At 39.8% G+C, this 17,501-nt stretch overlaps 1 protein-coding gene and 1 pseudogene across 2 annotated transcripts in view; one reads left to right on the forward strand and one right to left on the reverse strand.

Annotated features, from left to right (window-relative positions):
* Positions 1 to 17,501, reverse strand: part of HS6ST3 (heparan sulfate 6-O-sulfotransferase 3) — an 805,949-nt gene that overhangs the window by 534,989 nt on the left and 253,459 nt on the right. The gene's annotated exons all lie outside the window — the stretch shown is intronic.
* The window catches only part of LOC309546708, a 111,005-nt pseudogene that overhangs the window by 441 nt on the left and 93,063 nt on the right, over positions 1 to 17,501 (forward strand). The window lies entirely within an intron of this gene.

The following is a 17,501-nucleotide window of genomic DNA, read 5'->3' on the forward strand; positions in this document are numbered from 1 at the left end:
AGGAAAGGAATGCCGATAACTGGACACAACTGATCACGTGGTAAAGGGCCAATGTGATTGGTCCTTTACCCTGATCTGTGAACAACTGTGTCCTAAGGACACAGCGATCACAAAGTGTGTCACCCGCCATATGACGCCCTCCCAGAACTGGTCAGCCGCGCTGTATCCATCATTCGGCTATAGCATGGTCAGCAATTGGTTAAGGGGAACCCCACGTCAAACTGTTTTCTAAAAATGGCGTAGCCTCCCCCCCAAAATTCATACCAGATTCTTATCCAAGCATGCAGCCTGAAAGGCCAGGAGAGGGGGGGCGAGTGATCACCCCCCATCCTGAACCATACTAGGCCCTCAACATAGGTGGGTGCTTTGGGGCAGGGGAGGACTTTCCCCCAAAGACAGTACGTTGTTTTTGACAAATCCTTTATTTAAAAAAATCTAAAAATGTCCCCTGTTGTAGATCCATCGTCAATCATAAGGCCCTCTGCCACCGTCAACGAAAAAAAAAAAAACAGCTCCCAATGAAGGCCCCCCTTGGGACATCATTGACCGAGGCATGCTGGGTCAGTGACGCCACAAGCCCTTAGTTATTTAAAACAGCTTATCACTCATTCATTGTTAAAGAATCGGCGGCCGGCTTCCCAGCCTGCTCCTTAACAACCAGCTATTTACTGGTTGTTAAGGACGTTGGCAGCCCTGCTCTTTACTAATCTACAGATACTATTTAGGCAAAATGTCACCCTTTTGGTGACATGCATTGGAGTCAATGAGCAGGTGAAGATAAACTGAAACGAAAGCCTATGCGCTACCACTCGGGTATAAGATGTAGGTAAATGGTGGGTATAAAAGTAATATGTCTAAGTCTAAAGAAACAAGTAATATTAGGACAGAGATCCTATACGAAACGGGCAGCCAATTACTAACAGTAATGAAGATAAAGGGGTTGAATCGGCGCTTGTTTCTTTTTGGTATTCAAGAAGATGTATTGAGTTAGAATGGTAAGATTTCAAAACGCCGTGGAAAACTCTTACGGCTGGGTATAGCATACAATCACAAATAATAGTGTGCAAAATCACATAAAATCACAGTGTTGATGTGCAAAAATGCATAAAGTTCCAAGTAGTAGAGACTGTGCAAAGATGCATCAAATAGCAGATGAATGAAATAAGTGTCAGAATAAGACGAAAATGAAATGTTTCCAAATATGCGATATGTAAAGTCGCATAAAATGGTAAAAAAAAGTATTGTGCAAATTCACAACGATAGAAGGGGTGTGTGTCTTGACACGGGAAGTAACAAATGTTCAAAATGTAGCAATTTCCAAAATAAAATTGATGTGAAGATACAGAACTGTGTGTTTCACCACTAATGGGATAATGTGCAAGACAAGATGATATGTAAAGTAGACAATAAATAACAATAAAGCACAAATGATAAGTGCTCAAAAAAACATCAGTGACATAACATCGGAAATAACCATAAATCCAATAATAAAAAAGAGGTGACAAAAGCAAAATATAAAGTTCATGTGCAAAAAATGCTTCACAATATGTGACTAGAAGTAATTCTTCACAGATATTGAATGTCCATGTGCAATTATTGCTTAAAAGTGGTGTGACTTATAGTGATTCTCCACAAATATTCAAGTGACTTTTGTGAGATTCCAAATCGTGTCAATGAGCAGGTGAAACTGAGGGTTTTTTAGTAATTTTTAAAGACAGAATAGGCTTTAAATGGCACCTAAGTGTTACAGAAGCTTATTTCAACTACCCTGAAATATTTTTGAGTCAAAATTAGCCTCAATGATTTACATTTTTTCAGCGGAAATAAGAGCAGATAGAGGAAAAATATAGAAAATTTAAGTACAAAAAAAAAGGATCAACTACACAAAAGAAGAAAAAATAAAAACAACGCTAAATGAAATACACAAAACTACCCCATATACAGAAAAAAAAACTCTAAATAAAAAAGAGCTTATTTTCTTTCAAGCAAGTTCTGCCTAAGTAGCTCAGTAAGCTAATCTTAAACTTTTGACTTTGGTGAAATTAGTAATTTTCCCCTTTAGCCACTGAAGTTGTATAAATCACTCTGCACAAATCAAAAAATTGTCAGAAGAATTTCTGATGTTGGAGAAAAAAGAACAGACATATAAATCTTACAAACACAGAACAGAGGTCATGGGACTCTGAATGAGGCAGGTCACTAACTGAAAAAAATATATAGATAAAATTGTAATTTATTGCACATTCAGTAATTAATACAAATATATAACATCAGTTTCCATAAGAAATCTCATATATGCATTTAAAAGAATATAACAAATTGCTCCCCCCAAAAATCAGAGGGGAAAAAAAGGGGGGTGGCCTTATTACTTACATGACTCTCTGGAGAGAGTGCAGAGAAGGGCAACTCAACTAGATAGGGGATTGGAGGACCTTAATTATGAAGAGCGTCTACAATCACTTAATTTATTCTCCCTGGAGAAGAGACGCCTAAGAGGGGACATGATAGCAATTTAAAAATATCTCAATGGTGATCTCAGCATAGAAAAAAAGCTATTCAGTCGCAAGGATTGCATGAGGACACGAGGACAAACAATGCGATTAGAGGAGAAGCATTTTAACCTCAGGCAACGTGGGGGGTTCTTTACTGTTAGGGCTACAAGTTTGTGAAATTCTGTACCATAAGAGGTAGTTTCTGCGGGAAGTATGGCTACTTTCAAAAGACTCTTGAACATACATCTCAAGGATCAGAACATTAAGGAGTATGAGAGATGATTAGGGTCACACACACCTACACAGGTTGAACTGGATGGACTATTGTCTTTATTCAACCTCAACTACTATGTAACTATGTAACTATGTAACTATACAGTGCCTTGCGAAAGTATTCGGCCCCCTTGAACTTTGCGACCTTTTGCCACATTTCAGGCTTCAAACATAAAGATATAAAACTGTAATTTTTTGTGAAGAATCAACAACAAGTGGGACACAATCATGAAGTGGAACAAAATTTATTGGATATTTCAAACTTTTTTAACAAATAAAAAACTGAAAAATTGGGCGTGCAAAATTATTCAGCCCCCTTAAGTTAATACTTTGTAGTGCCACCTTTTGCTGGGATTACAGCTGTAAGTCGCTTGGGGTATGTCTCTATCAGTTTTGCACATCGAGAGACTGAAATTTTTGCCCATTCCTCCTTGCAAAACAGCTCGGGCTCAGTGAGGTTTGATGGAGAGCGTTTTTGAACAGCAGTTTTCAATTCTTTCTACAGATTCTCGATTCAGGTCTGGACTTTGACTTGGCCATTCTAACACCTGGATATGTTTATTTGTGAACCATTCCATTCTAGATTTTGCTTTATGTTTTGGATCATTGTCTTGTTGGAAGACAAATCTCCATCCTAGTCTCAGGTCTTTTGCAGACTCCATCAGGTTTTCTTCCAGAATGGTCCTGTATTTGGCTCCATCCATCTTCCCATCAATTTTAACCATCTTCCCTGTCCCTGCTGAAGAAAAGCAGGCCCAAACCATGATGCTGCCACCACCATGTTTGACAGTGGGGATGGTGTGTTCAGGGTGATGAGCTGTGTTGCTTTTACGCTAAACATAACGTTTTGCATTGTTGCCAAAAAGTTAGATTTTGGTTTCATCTGACCAGAGCACCTTCTTCCACATGTTTGGTGTGTCTCCCAGGTGGCTTGTGGCAAACTTTAAACAACACTTTTTATGGATATCTTTAAGAAATGGCTTTCTTCTTACCACTCTTCCATAAAGGCCAGATTTGTGCAGTATACGACTGATTGTTGTCCTATGGACAGAGTCTCCCACCTCAGCTGTAGATCTCTGCAGTTCATCCAGAGTGATCATGGGCCTCTTGGCTGCATCTCTGATCAGTCTTCTCCTTGTATGAGCTGAAAGTTTAGAGGGACGGCCAGGTCTTCGTAGATTTGCAGTGGTCTGATACTCCTTCCATTTCAATATTATCGCTTGCACAGTACTCCTTGGGATGTTTAAAGCTTGGGAAATCTTTTTGTATCCAAATCCGGCTTTAAACTTCTCCACAACAGTATCTTGGACCTGCCTGGTGTGTTCCTTGTTCTTCATGATGCTCTCTGCACTTTAAACGGACCTCTGAGACTATCACAGTGCAGGTGCATTTATACGGAGACTTGATTACACACAGGTGGATTCTATTTATCATCATTAGTCATTTAGGTCAACATTGGATCATTCAGAGATCCTCACTGAACTTCTGGAGAGAGTTTGCTGCACTGAAAGTAAAGGGGCTAAATAATAATGCACGCCCAATTTTTCAGTTTTTTATTTGTTAACAAAGTTTGAAATATCCAATAAATTTTGTTCCACTTCATGATTGTGTCCCACTTGTTGTTGATTCTTCACAAAAAATTACAGTTTTATATCTTTATGTTTTAAGCCTGAAATGTGGCAAAAGGTCGCAAAGTTCAAGGGGGCCGAATACACCCAGCATCTAGAAGGGAAGTGAAAGCGCCAAAGCAAAAGCCTGACCCAGAGCTGTGGAGTGGATAGGCTGCCTAGTTCAAAGGGGGGGGGGCAGCCAAAGGGCAAGCCAAGACATCAAGTGTAGTTATGTGAAAATACATATAGACCAAACTGATGAGGTGTTTTATATATATATATATATATATATATATATATATATATATATATATATATATATATATATATATATATATATATATGTATATGTATATGTATATGTATATACATATATATATATATATATATATATATATATATATATTATTGAATATAAATAATTTAATAGTGTCTAGTTATGTGTCCAAAATTCCACTGTATTAAAGAAAGTTCCTAGGATAGGCACCAAAAGGTACTGAGTGACCAGGAGGTGAATGGAGGAAGGAACCATGTAAAACATAGACAAAAAGAGAAAAAAAAAACCACAAAACTTTAATGCATATATGATATTTTTTTTGCATTATTATTCTTAGCTATATATTTACAGGTGTCTTTTTGCATCAAGCTCCTGATGAGTGGACAAGTATCCATGAAACGCATAGAGCTCCATAGATGCAAGTAAGTAAGTAAAGTGGCAGGTGCTGATAGTAGTGGTCCACATTGGTCTATGTCACATATGACACTAAAAACCTGGTGGAGTGTCGAGCTTAAACAGTTTCAATGTACTATTAAAAAGTGCCAATTGAAACGTAAAAAAAATATAAAAAATATATAAGCTCAAAAAATAAATAATAAATATGTGTCCTCTATAAAGTATATCAAAGGCAGTGGTTTGCCACTGGAAAAAATTCCCAGGGATATGTGATCAAGTAAGTGCACAAAAAGTGCAAAGAAAAAGTCTCCAAAAACATATACAGTCTTAAAAGTCCATAATTATAGTAGGGTGCTAATATCCCAGGTGCCGTGGGGTGGGTAGTTAAGGGGTGAAGGGTCCGGTGCTCCCCTGTCCCGTGGGTCCAGTGCTCCCCTTTCTAGTAAATACCGAGCTTACCAGAAGGAACTCCCCACACAGGGGTAGAGCGCAGGTCCATATTTTGGGGATCGCTCCCTTCGGGAAGGGGTCTGGTCTCTGTTCCTCTTTAGTTACTCCAAATCCCCGGGTCACACTTCCTTAGCGTAATGGTACGATTATCCCAGCCTTATTACTCCATAAGAACCATCCCAGGACATGTGTAAAGAAATGCTTCCAATAGTGAAGTATCGCTTAAGAAACTTTATTGCATCAAAAGTAAAATCGGGTACTCACATAGAAAACAGCAGTAACATTCATTCATCTGGCTTAGGAGCCGCAAGGTCCTCTCTAGCGGTGTAGTGGTGAACGGCGTGCGTTCCACCGACCGGATCTGCGTCCCAAGCCAACTAACCAACAAAAGCGGAAGTGATGCGGTAAGCATTTCTTTACTTATTCGTTTCACTTTGCACTTTATCTAGCATTTATTGCACCTTAAATAATTATTTGGCTCATCTCACGCTTAATATTTCAGTTGCTTTTTGTCACTGAGATTTTCTTCTTCTTCATAGTGGTGTTTACCACACACGTTGCACTTTTTTAGTGTTACTCCCAAAGTTTCACTTTATGGGCACTAATCTATCTATATATATTTTTTAAATTTTGTATGTTTCCTATTTACACTACCATATAGATATTATGCTTATTTATTGTTGTACTTTATTGGAGGGGTCTTACATTTTAGATTGAATTTTACCCCTTCTCAATTTAAACCAACCCTGTATAGTACAGGACACATTTATTTATATATTTATTGTATTCTATCTCCTGCACTTTTTACTATTTTACTTCTATTTATTGGATTTTATTCCCTTGACATTTATACATAGGGTTCCCACTATACGCACACGCACTTACCTACTTTATATACATATTGGCAGCGCCAAACACTTCTTCTTCTTCACATATATCGTATAACCTCCTTGAGGTTGTATTCCGAAGTGGGCTGCAGCCAATTGGATCACACATACCCATATAAGTTTTTTTCCCCCTACAAACCTTTTTTCTATCCTAAGCGCGGATTCCTTTCTGGTTTTCACTCATAATATGAATTGTATTACTATATGAATTTTTGCTGTGTCAGGTCTTCTTACACATGTCTATATTATATCTGGAAACTGTTGTTATTTATTTTATTAATCACTGAATATGCAATACATTACCATTTTAATGTTATCTATATGTATTTCAGTTAGTGACCTGCCTCATTCAGAGTCCCATGACCTCTATTCTATGTTTGTAGGTACAATTAGGGATGAAGGCACGTCGCTGTGTATGCTTCAGATCATATCTATTCTTTACATATAAATCTTAGCCTTAGCTATCTAAGTTAAAACTCTGATGTAGAACATTAAAATTACTACTAAGCTGGACCTCCGTAGTATGGAATGCACTTAGTGATCCCTCCTGCTTGAATTTAGGAAACCCTCAGTCTAAGTAATTATAGGAATAAACAAGAGATTTCATGTAAGAAAAGCTTTGAGAATTGAGACCAAGGCTTTCAGGTGTAGAAAAAAATGTTTTAATGGCTTTTTAACATTTACTTTACAAATGTAACTACTTTACAACAAACATATTTTACTGTCAGAAAGCTATAAGATCAGGAAAGGTTAAGGAAGTGGCAGTATGCAATTATGTGTCCCTCCAATTGTATGTAACCTTTTAGAAAGTAATTTTTAGAAAAAAAAAGTAGTTTAGCACTTATATTAAATTGATTTCTTGGTGCAGATAATATGCTGAGTTATGAATGGGAAAAAAAATGTCTGGCCTCTCTATATAACACATAATCAGATAGTGTGTGTGTGTGTGTGTGTTAGTTAAGGTGGAACTCTGCAAGAACATTTGTTTATTTACATTTATGTGTGTGTGTGTGTGTGTGTGTGTGTGTGTGTGTGTGTGTGTGTGTGTGTGTGTGTGTGTGTGTGTGTGTGTGTGTGTGTGTGTGTGTGTGTGTCTGTCTGTCTGTCTGTCTGTCTGTGTGCGTGGTGTAAATGATTTTACTTGCTCAAATTTTGGTGATTATGTTTATCCACTTTTTGTGAGTCACAGTTTGCTATCAAGGCACATGTCTGATTTTGTTGAAGACCTCCAACACTTTTTTAAAGAATATTTGCACAGCACTATAGCACTGTTTGGTGCTATCAGTTATTACGCACTTATAAGAGACTATATTGCACAAACACTTTATAGAATTTATATATTTTTTTTTGTGAAGCACACATTTGCATTTTTTTTTGTTTTTAGAGGGACATAGGTAACAGTTAGCAAGTCAGCGCTGTATAATTCCGAGTGTGGACATGTCTAAAAGGGTGACACCAATTTCTCTATTAAAGAATACACCGGAAGATTAAAGGGCAGTAACAAACTAATGAGGTTGCTCTCTTTTCCTGTAAGTATGTTCCATGTGTTATACTGACATAACTATGCAATGCAATAGAGCAGTCTTTTTAAATCCTTTTGCTCTGGAGGAATTGTTGAAATAATTTTTACGCCTCATGGTCTACATGAGTGGCTCAAGGTTTTTTCACCTATTTATAGAAGATTTTTAAGAAAACAATAAAAAAAGTATAATTTAAAGAGTATTTAAATCCCACAGTGGATCCTTTTTAAAACTCCCCCCCCCCCCTTCTACACCACAAAATAATTTTCATAAATAATTAGAAGATGAAACAATTAGTAAAAATGGACAGAAAATAAATGCAGACAATGAAAAGGTTATGTTTGCGTACACTAGTAGTCATTGGATGTCAATATCAAGATCCCCACTTACAAAAGAGGGCTGAGGAAAAATATCCTGTTACATCTCTGGCAACTGAATAAATGCCCTCTTACATTATGGACAGAAGTGCCTTCCTAAAATGCTGATCCGTGGAAAAGTGTCTCCATGCAGTGGTGGTCATTGGAGTGCTCTATTGCATTGCTGCTCAGTGTAGCAGTGGCCTCTTGCATTGGATGTCAATGGAAAATTCTACCCCTAGAAGTGTAGATAGGAGATAAATCTGTTCAAGGCTCAGGGAATTCTTAGCAACCTTTGGAGGAACCTAAGGTTCCATGTTACCATGATTGGGAAAGGCTGCAGTAGATTCTGACTGGTTGATGATACTGTTCCTCCTTCTCCTAATCAAGAAAGAGTTTTGGTGTTCTAGGGATTACAGGAAGCTGGTATGAAAACAAATCCAGATAGTTATACTACCTAATTAATACTGTTAATAAATACAAAACTATTTTTTTTAACTTAAATTCTGTGGGAGTTGGTTTTAATTTAGTTATTTTTACATTTTTTTCTCTGCAATACGGAAAGCAATTGTAATTTACCAACAGTATGTACTGTAAAAAAGAAAGATCTAGAACAGATGGCAAAGTAACGTCAAGGTCACAAATATTATGAATGTGAAACATTTGTTTTTGCCTTAAATAGAATACATGATGTGCATAGTACTGAATAGTGTTTTGTCTTTCTAAATATATTTCATAACACCCAGTGAACCATGGAAGTGACACATGCTACATTAGCAGTAGTATAACCCATAGTTGTTGTTTAATGAACAAAAGTACATTATAAGTGTCTTCAGTTTTACATTAAAGTTGACTTAGCATCAGATATATTTTTCATGCTGCATACATGGTAAGTATTGTGTAAGTGTGAAATGTACTCGTATTACCCTTTAGCCATACAATATTTTTTTTTTTTTTCATGCAAGAAGGCTGACGCTGTCTTTGTTCAGGCATCATTAAGGGTCAGCATTTACTTCCTAGAGTGTGATGCTGCCCAAGAGATGAAATTGCAATGACTTTGCAGTAACCTTCATGTTCTTGGATGTGTGCATACACATAGCCCAGCTCATCGGCCTCCTAATCTGTGACCAGCCAATGTAAAAATCCATCGCTAACACACAGTTCAGTACCTCTGCTGCATCTCACTCTGCCAATGCAAAAATCTATTACTGTCTCACAGATTAGGCCCACCTGTTGTCTATAGACATGACATAACACTACTAAGAAAGTGTTTTCTCCAGGCTGCAGTAGACTGATGAAATCTTTTTCCCAGAAAGTACCTCTTAAGGCATAGCTTGTGAAACTATAGGGGTTGATTTACTAACGTAACTGAGGCTGTTCATCTAGTTAGGTGAATGTTTTTTTACAGTGTATGTTTAATTTCCAAAGTGAATGTTAGTGAAAAAGATGAATCTCTGTTCATTTTGAATACTCCATCATATGCTAGAAAAAAATCCTATTTTTATTTTAATTTTATTCACTCAAGACTGGGTATTGAAAGTGAACAGAACCTAACCGTGTTCAGTAAAATTTACTTTCCAAAGTGAACATGTTGTCAACCCCAGTGTGTAAGGTCTCTGCAGTTATTGACTTTCACCTGCTAGTGTCAGTCTGCCTCGGTTTCCATCTGGTAGTTTTTCCAGTGTTCTTCGGCAGGTGGGTCTGTACTGATCTTAAACCTCTATAATATTAATCAGCTGTATATTGATGTAGGATTTAAAGATTTGGTTTAAGCAAGATGCTTTAGTATCTTGATAGTTAGCTAGTATGCTTCATGCTCAGGCTGACTCTTTTTCTGCATCGTGTCTTATCAGCCATACATTGGATTCTACCCTACCTAGTGTCTTGTCTTTCTAGTTTGACTTAGTGAGTCTTCCTTCAGTTGTAAGCCTGTACTTGTCTAAGTTTTCACTTTGATTTGTTACTCTGTATTGTGGCCTTATGCTATTTATTTTTTACTATCCTATGTACCTTGTCAGATGCCTTCACTTTGCATTCATATTTGTCTGCATCTTTGTTATTCACTACCTTTTTTTATACACTTGTCACAATATATTCTTGTTTTCATTCAGTTTGTGTCTGAATCTAGTGCCTCACATCATTTTCTTGTTTCTGAAAATGATTCCTGTGCGGGTATCCTTTCACATTGCTTAGGAAGTTATTTGTTTGGGACTCAAAGGTTGTTTTTTTGCTGTATATTAAATGTATTAATGCAGACTTCTAACATTACTGATAGCTCTTCTTTTATGTTGGAAACATCAGTCATAGCCAATAAAAGAGCAGGGTTTCTGTCGGTTGCTGGTGTGACCTGAAATGTGTGGACTGCCACAGAGAATAGCAGGCACAAATACAATGTTTAAAGAATACCATTTTTTTAAAAAATAAGTGAACAACGTAAATGTAAACGCACCTCCAAAATACCAAACTGAGTAAAACAAACCAGAAAACCAAACAAATTGTGACACACAATGAACAACTGCCTAAACTAAATATGTATAGCAAATGGGGAATGCAAAGCGTAATCGAAAAAGAGCCAAGGTCATACATGGGAGATCAAGCAGAGGGAGCTGAAAGCAAGACAGGACAGGGAGAGGGTAACAGGAGATGGAGAGAGCAGGTGGGAAGGGATCAGGCTGCAGGGTTGGGATCAGGGTCCAGGAACAGGATACAGCATTCAGAATCGCAGGTCAGGGGCACACGGAGACAACAACAAGGCAAGAATGAAGAGCATGGACAGGGTTAAAATACACATCCTGCAACAAGCATCAGGTGATGACTGATTACATGAGACAATCTTCTGGCTGCTGGGAGACACCCGCTGGTGGACACTGGAAATGCAGCCTATGGATTTGAGAGCCACAGTGCCACAAGCAGGTGAGCCATTTCCTGACAGTATACCCCCTCTAAGGAGGGGCCCCTGGACGCTCGAAACAGCCATAGCTGAACAAATCCATAAAAGATAGTCATCTGTAAAACAAATCCAGTGCAAAAATTTCACGTAAGCTGAAGAAGTGATGACTTTCAAGCAAGATGCCCTACTGCCAAGATCCAACAATACGTGAGTCAGTAGAACCCAGCTGGGTGGTAGGTAGAAGATAATTAAGATCAGGCTGGTTAGTGGTAAGAGATCGTCAGAAGCGGGCTTGACATCTAGCATAGGACCACCAGGCTGGACATCTGGCATTGGATCATCAGAGGCAGAGGAAGACGGGTCATCAGACAGCAGATCATCATGGGTAGACTTGTCATCGAGCAGCAGACCGTCAGAGGTAGGCAGTTTGTTGGGGACAGGACCTCATTAGACAGGCTGGACATTGGGCACTGGCTTCTTTGGCTGGGCATTGGGCACCGGGTCATCAGGCTAGGCAGTAGGCACCGGGTCATTGAGCTGGGCAGCAGGCACCGGATCATAAAACTGGGCAGCAGGCACCAGATCATTAGACTGGGCAGCAGGCACTGGATCATCGGGCTGGGCAGCAGGCACCAGATCATCCGGCATGGCAGCAGGCACCAGATCATCAGGCACCAGATTATCAGACTGGGCAGCAGGCACCAGACCATGAGGCTGGGCAGCAGGCACCGAATCATCAGACTGGGCAGCAGGCAACAGATCATTAGGCTGGGCAACAGGCACTGGATCATCAAGCTGGGCAGAAGGCAGAGGTGCATCAGGCTGGGCAGCAGACAGAGGCACATCAGGCTGGGCAGTGAGCAGAGGCACATCAGGCTGGGCAGCAAGCAGAGGCACATCAGGCTGGGCAGCGAGCAGAGGCACATCAGGTCGGGTAGCAATCAGAAGCACACCAGGCCAGGCAGCAGGCAGAGGCTTATCAAGCCAGGCATCAGGGAGAGGCACATCAGACTAGGTGGCAGGCAGAGGCACATCAGGCAGAGGCACGTCAGGCTGGAAAGCAGGCAGAGGCACATCAGGCTGGGCAGCGAGCAGAGGCATATCATGCTGGGCAGCGAGCAGAGGCATATCATGCTGGGCAGCGAGCAGAGGCCTATTAGCCCAGGTAGCGAGCAGAGGCACATCAGGCTGAGCAGTGAGCAGAGGCACACCAGGCCAGGCAGCAGGCAATAGGCAGAGGCATATCAGGCCAGGCAGCAGGCAGAGGCACATCAGACTGAGCAGCAGGGAGAGGCACATCAGTCTAGGCATCAGGCAGAGGCACATTAGGCTGGGCAGCAGGCACTGGATCATCAGACTGGAGCAGATTGGTCAGCGTGGAAGCATACTGGAGCAGATGGGCTGGAGTGAAAACAGAAACTTTAGTTTCTTTTCAGTTTTAGCCACTGAGGTTCTGCATGTGAATGCAGGGCTGTAAATAGGGGAGAAGCTGATGAAAGAGCAGAGGAATGGTGAAAAAGAGGGAGCAGTTGCCAAAGAGAGTTTTTGTGGGATTGTCACAGGCAGCAGGGAAGAGGTCATCTTCAATGGGTTAAAGGCAGGGTAGGTGCAGTAAGTGGAAACAGGGTACTGACACATAGTGGTTAGCAGGGTACACTGGGCCTCAACTGTGGTTGCTGTGGGTGATGGAGAAGGAGATACTTGAGAAAGTGGGTGTCTAGCAGCAGGAATGGGTTGTTGCAAGCCTACTGAGGCAGTGAGAAATCCCTGTCATAATCCCTGTCATCATTTCTGACTCTGTTTATGAACACATACTAAATGTGGGTGTTCCTACCCTGCTTTATGTGCTTCTTTGTTTGGTTTAACTCTCCATTGCCTACCAAAAACAGTTAGCTTTTAATCTACTGAGCCTTTAAGAAACAGTTCATCTAGTTGATTCTTTCAGTGTGATTTTTTATTTTTTTTTTGAAGGGGTAACTAGGGACAAAAGTGTGCCATTGCTTAAAAAAATATCTACCATGATCTGTCAGTGCTTAGTAAATCATACCAGCAATAAATAAAATAAAAGAAAGTTTATGGGCCTATTTGCACATACTATCATGTTTAACCACTTTCCGACCAGCCACCCTACTTACTGCGGCAGGTCGGCTCTGTCCCGCCAAACAACGTACCTGTATGTCATTTCATGGGACAGCTAGTGGGGGCGCATGCTAAATGGCCACATGGGAGCCAATCGGGGGGGTTGCAATGTCTGCCGGGCACCCGCAATCGCTCCCCTTGGAGACAGAACAGCGGTGGGCCTATGTAAACTCAGCAGACTGCTGTTCTGTCAGTAATGCACACAGGGATCCTGTGTTCCTCCTATTTAGAAACAAAAATCTCTGTGTTCATCCAGCAAGCCCATCCCCCCACAGTTAGAAAACACCCCCTATGGACACATTTAACCCTTTGATCGCCCCTGGTGTTAACCCCTTCCCTGCAAGTGTCATCAGTACAGTACCAGTGCATATTTTTAGCACTGATTATTGTAATAGGAAAACTCAACCACACATACAGGTCCCTCTCAAAAAATTAGCATATTGTGATAAAGTTAATTATTTTCTGTAATGTACTGATAAACATTAGACTTTCATATATTTTAGATTCATTACACACAACTGAAGTAGTGCAAGCCTTTTATTGTTTTAATATTGATGATTTTGGCATACAGCTCATGAAAACCCAAAATTCCTATCTCAAAAAATTAGCATATTTCATGCGACCAATAAAAGAAAAGTGTTTTTAATACAAAAAAAGTCAACCTTCAAAAAATTATGTTCAGTTATGCACTCAATACTTGGTCAGGAATCCTTTTGCAGAAATGACTGCTTCAATGCGGCGTGGCATGGAAGCAATCAGCCTGTGGCACTGCTGAGGTGTTATGGAGGCCCAGGATGCTTCGATAGCGGCCTTGAGCTCATCCAGAGTGTTGGGTCTTGCGTCTCTCAACTTTCTCTTCACAACATCCCACAGATTCTCTATGGGGTTCAGGTCAGGAGAGTTGGCAGGCCAATTGAGCACAGTAATACCATGGTCAGTAAACCATTTACCAGTGGTTTTGGCACTGTGAGCAGGTGCCAGGTTGTGCTGAAAATGAAATCTTCATCTCCATAAAGCTTTTCAGCAGATGGAAGCATGAAGTGCTCCAAAATCTCCTGCTAGCTGCATTGACCCTGCCCTTGATAAAACACAGTGGACCAACACCAGCAGCTGACATGGAACCCCAGACCATCACTGACTGTGGGTACTTGACACTGGACTTCAGGCATTTTGGCATTTCCCTCTCCCCAGTCTTCCTCAGGGTCCGGTCACCTCTTCTCGTTGTGCAGCGTTTTCTGCCACACTTTTTCCTTCCCACAGACTTCCCACTGAGGTGCCTTGATACAGCACTCTGGGAACAGCCTATTCGTTCAGAAATTTCTTTCTGTGTCTTACCCTCTTGCTTGAGGGTGTCAATGATGGCCTTCTGGACAGCAGTCAGGTCGGCAGTCTTACCCATGATTGCGGTTTTGAGTAATGAACCAGGCTGGGAGTTTTTAAAAGCCTCAGGAATCTTTTGCAGGTGTTTAGAGTTAATTAGTTGATTCAGATGATTAGGTTAATAGCTCGTTTAGAGAACCTTTTCATGATATGCTAATTTTTTTAGATAGGAATTTTGGGTTTTCATGAGCTGTATGCCAAAATCATCAATATTAAAACAATAAAAGGCTTGCACTACTTCAGTTGTGTGTAATGAATCTAAAATATATGAAAGTCTAATGTTTATCAGTACATTACAGAAAATAATGAACTTTATCACAATATGCTAATTTTTTGAGAGGGACCTGTATATTTGGGGGAGGAAGAGAAAATTGGGTTGGGGATTTTTCAGGTTCCAATAAACAGATAAATTATTTAAAATGTACAAAATGTATTGTTACATTGATTTAAAATGAAAAAAAAAAAACAGAAAATTGAAAGACATACAATATTAAAATCAATTTATAAGCTGCATGTATACTCAATTCCTATGCAAAATATGTGCATTGATATCACGGTGTAGCAATCCCAACATGTTTCACCAAAACGGTTTCCTCAGGGGACAATTTCTGAGCTACATCTACAATAAGAGACATATATATAAGTAACAATATCAAATTACATTCTATTACATATGTCTTTCATTACAATGTACATATATGCAATCGTTAAATATACAAAAATAATTCAAAAAGGGGAAAATCATAATAATTCAGTTCAAAACAATAGGGAGGGGAAAACAAGACAAAATACATATGTATATGTCAGCTAGGATGCTTACCAGTGATGAGAGAGGTACGTTTGTTATAAACGGTTCAAGGAGCGCACACAAGGGGTTAATAGGTCTTCCTTCTAAAAATATAGACCGAAGGATATTCAGGCATAAAATAGGTACTGTATATAGATATTCAATTTACAAAAAATAATAATTAAATATAATTTATAAAATTATTATATATATTTTTTTGTTTGATGCACGTTTCTTGCTAGTCAACATTAACCTAATTAATACTCCTCCTACAGTTGACCTATTAACCCCTTGTGTGCGCTCCTTGATCCGTTTATAACCAACCTAATGTATGGTATTATATTAAAAAAGATTTCCTACCTATCTCATCACTGGTAACTCATCCTAGTTGACATTTACACCTCTCTGTTATCATTAAACACCTTTCTTTTTCTTATTGTAAGATTTTAGGTTACAGGTTTCCTTTTCATATTTAAGGGTCCATTCAGACTAGCGCGACTTGTTAGGCGACTTGTCAGCCTGACAAGTCGCGCTCGGTCGCTCGCCATTGATTAGCACATGACCCGTTCTAATAGGAGCGACACAAGTCGCTCCGACTTAGAAAAAGGGTCCTGTACTACTTTGGGGCGACCTGGAGGTGACTTGCATTGACTTCAATTATATGAAGTCCGTGCAAGTCACGCCGAAGTCGCCCCACAAAGTCGGATCGCGCCAGTCTGAATGGGCTGTAAACGTTTTACAAAAATGGTTACTGCTTATTACAATGGGCTTTATTTACAGAACCAGATTGCATATGGCATTTAGGTGTTTTCCCAAATACCTCATGTAATCCTGATAATGTCATTCCACTACTGCTTAATGGGGTATATACAGCATAAAGCAAAAAATGCTCAGTAAATACTGCATAAATAAACAGTGGAAGTCAATTCACACAAAACAAATGCATGCAGTTAATAAGTAGTGGTGTGTGATGTGATATTTAAGGAACCAGCAGCTGCCAGCTTCCCTAACAACCAGTAAACAACTTGGTTGTTAAGGAGCAGGCAGCTGCCATTTCCTTAACAACAAATGAGTCATCAACTGTCAGCTGGGTTCCCCGTTGACAGCTGAATGTAAAAAAAAATGTCAGCAACAAACAGTAAGAAAAAAATAGTGTTGGGTCCCCGGTCCCCCCCCCCCCAATTTGAAGGGCCTGGTATGGGTTTTGAGGGGAACTCCCATGCTAATATGTTTTAAAAAATGACATGGGGTCCCCCCAAAATCCATACCAGACCCTTATCTGAGCCTGGAAAAGTGGCAGCCAGACCCTGAGCCCCCCCCCCCATGTAAATGAGTATGGGGTACATAGCACCCTTACTCATTCACCAAAAAAAGTGTAGTGTAAATAAAGACATTAGACAGTTTTTCACAAGTTTGTTATTTAAAAAATCAAAACAATTCCCTCAGTGTAGATCCATCGTAAATCACGACGCCTGCCGCCACTGCCGACCCAAAAAAAGAAAAAGAAAAGGACCACTCAAACCAAAGGCTCCTGCCATCTTCCATGATAGTTACTGGTTGTTAAGGATGCCGGAGGTCGTCCACTCGCTAGCACCCAGCTAGTAACAGCCTGTGGTAAGGACACCAGCTACCACAGGCTTTCACTACTAAAATACCACACGACTTCAAAAATAACTCATGCAGTATTTTAGTAGCATTTATTAGTGAATGATAAATAACTTTTGTTATTTAACTAAGTAACTATGCAATATCTTATTGCGTACTCGGATGCAGTAAGATAACACTTTGTGAATGGAACCTAGTATGCCTAGTAAGCCTATGGAAATAGAAGATATGTTATTACTTCCAATATAACTTTTATTTTATCACTGTACATCCAGATCCTTGTGTGTATAGTAGAAATGCAGTAGCAATTATGAATGTAAATGCATCCTCAGGGGCACATAGGAATAGATTGCATGATCCAATCTTTGTCCTTAAAAAAATGCTTGAAGTAATTGTAGCCATATTAGTGCACTTGCGACAGAGACAGTTGAGTACTGTC

This window comes from Pelophylax lessonae, assembly GCF_965119305.1.
Source record: "Pelophylax lessonae genome assembly, chromosome: 2".
In the NCBI taxonomy this organism is placed as follows: Eukaryota; Metazoa; Chordata; class Amphibia; order Anura; family Ranidae; genus Pelophylax; species Pelophylax lessonae.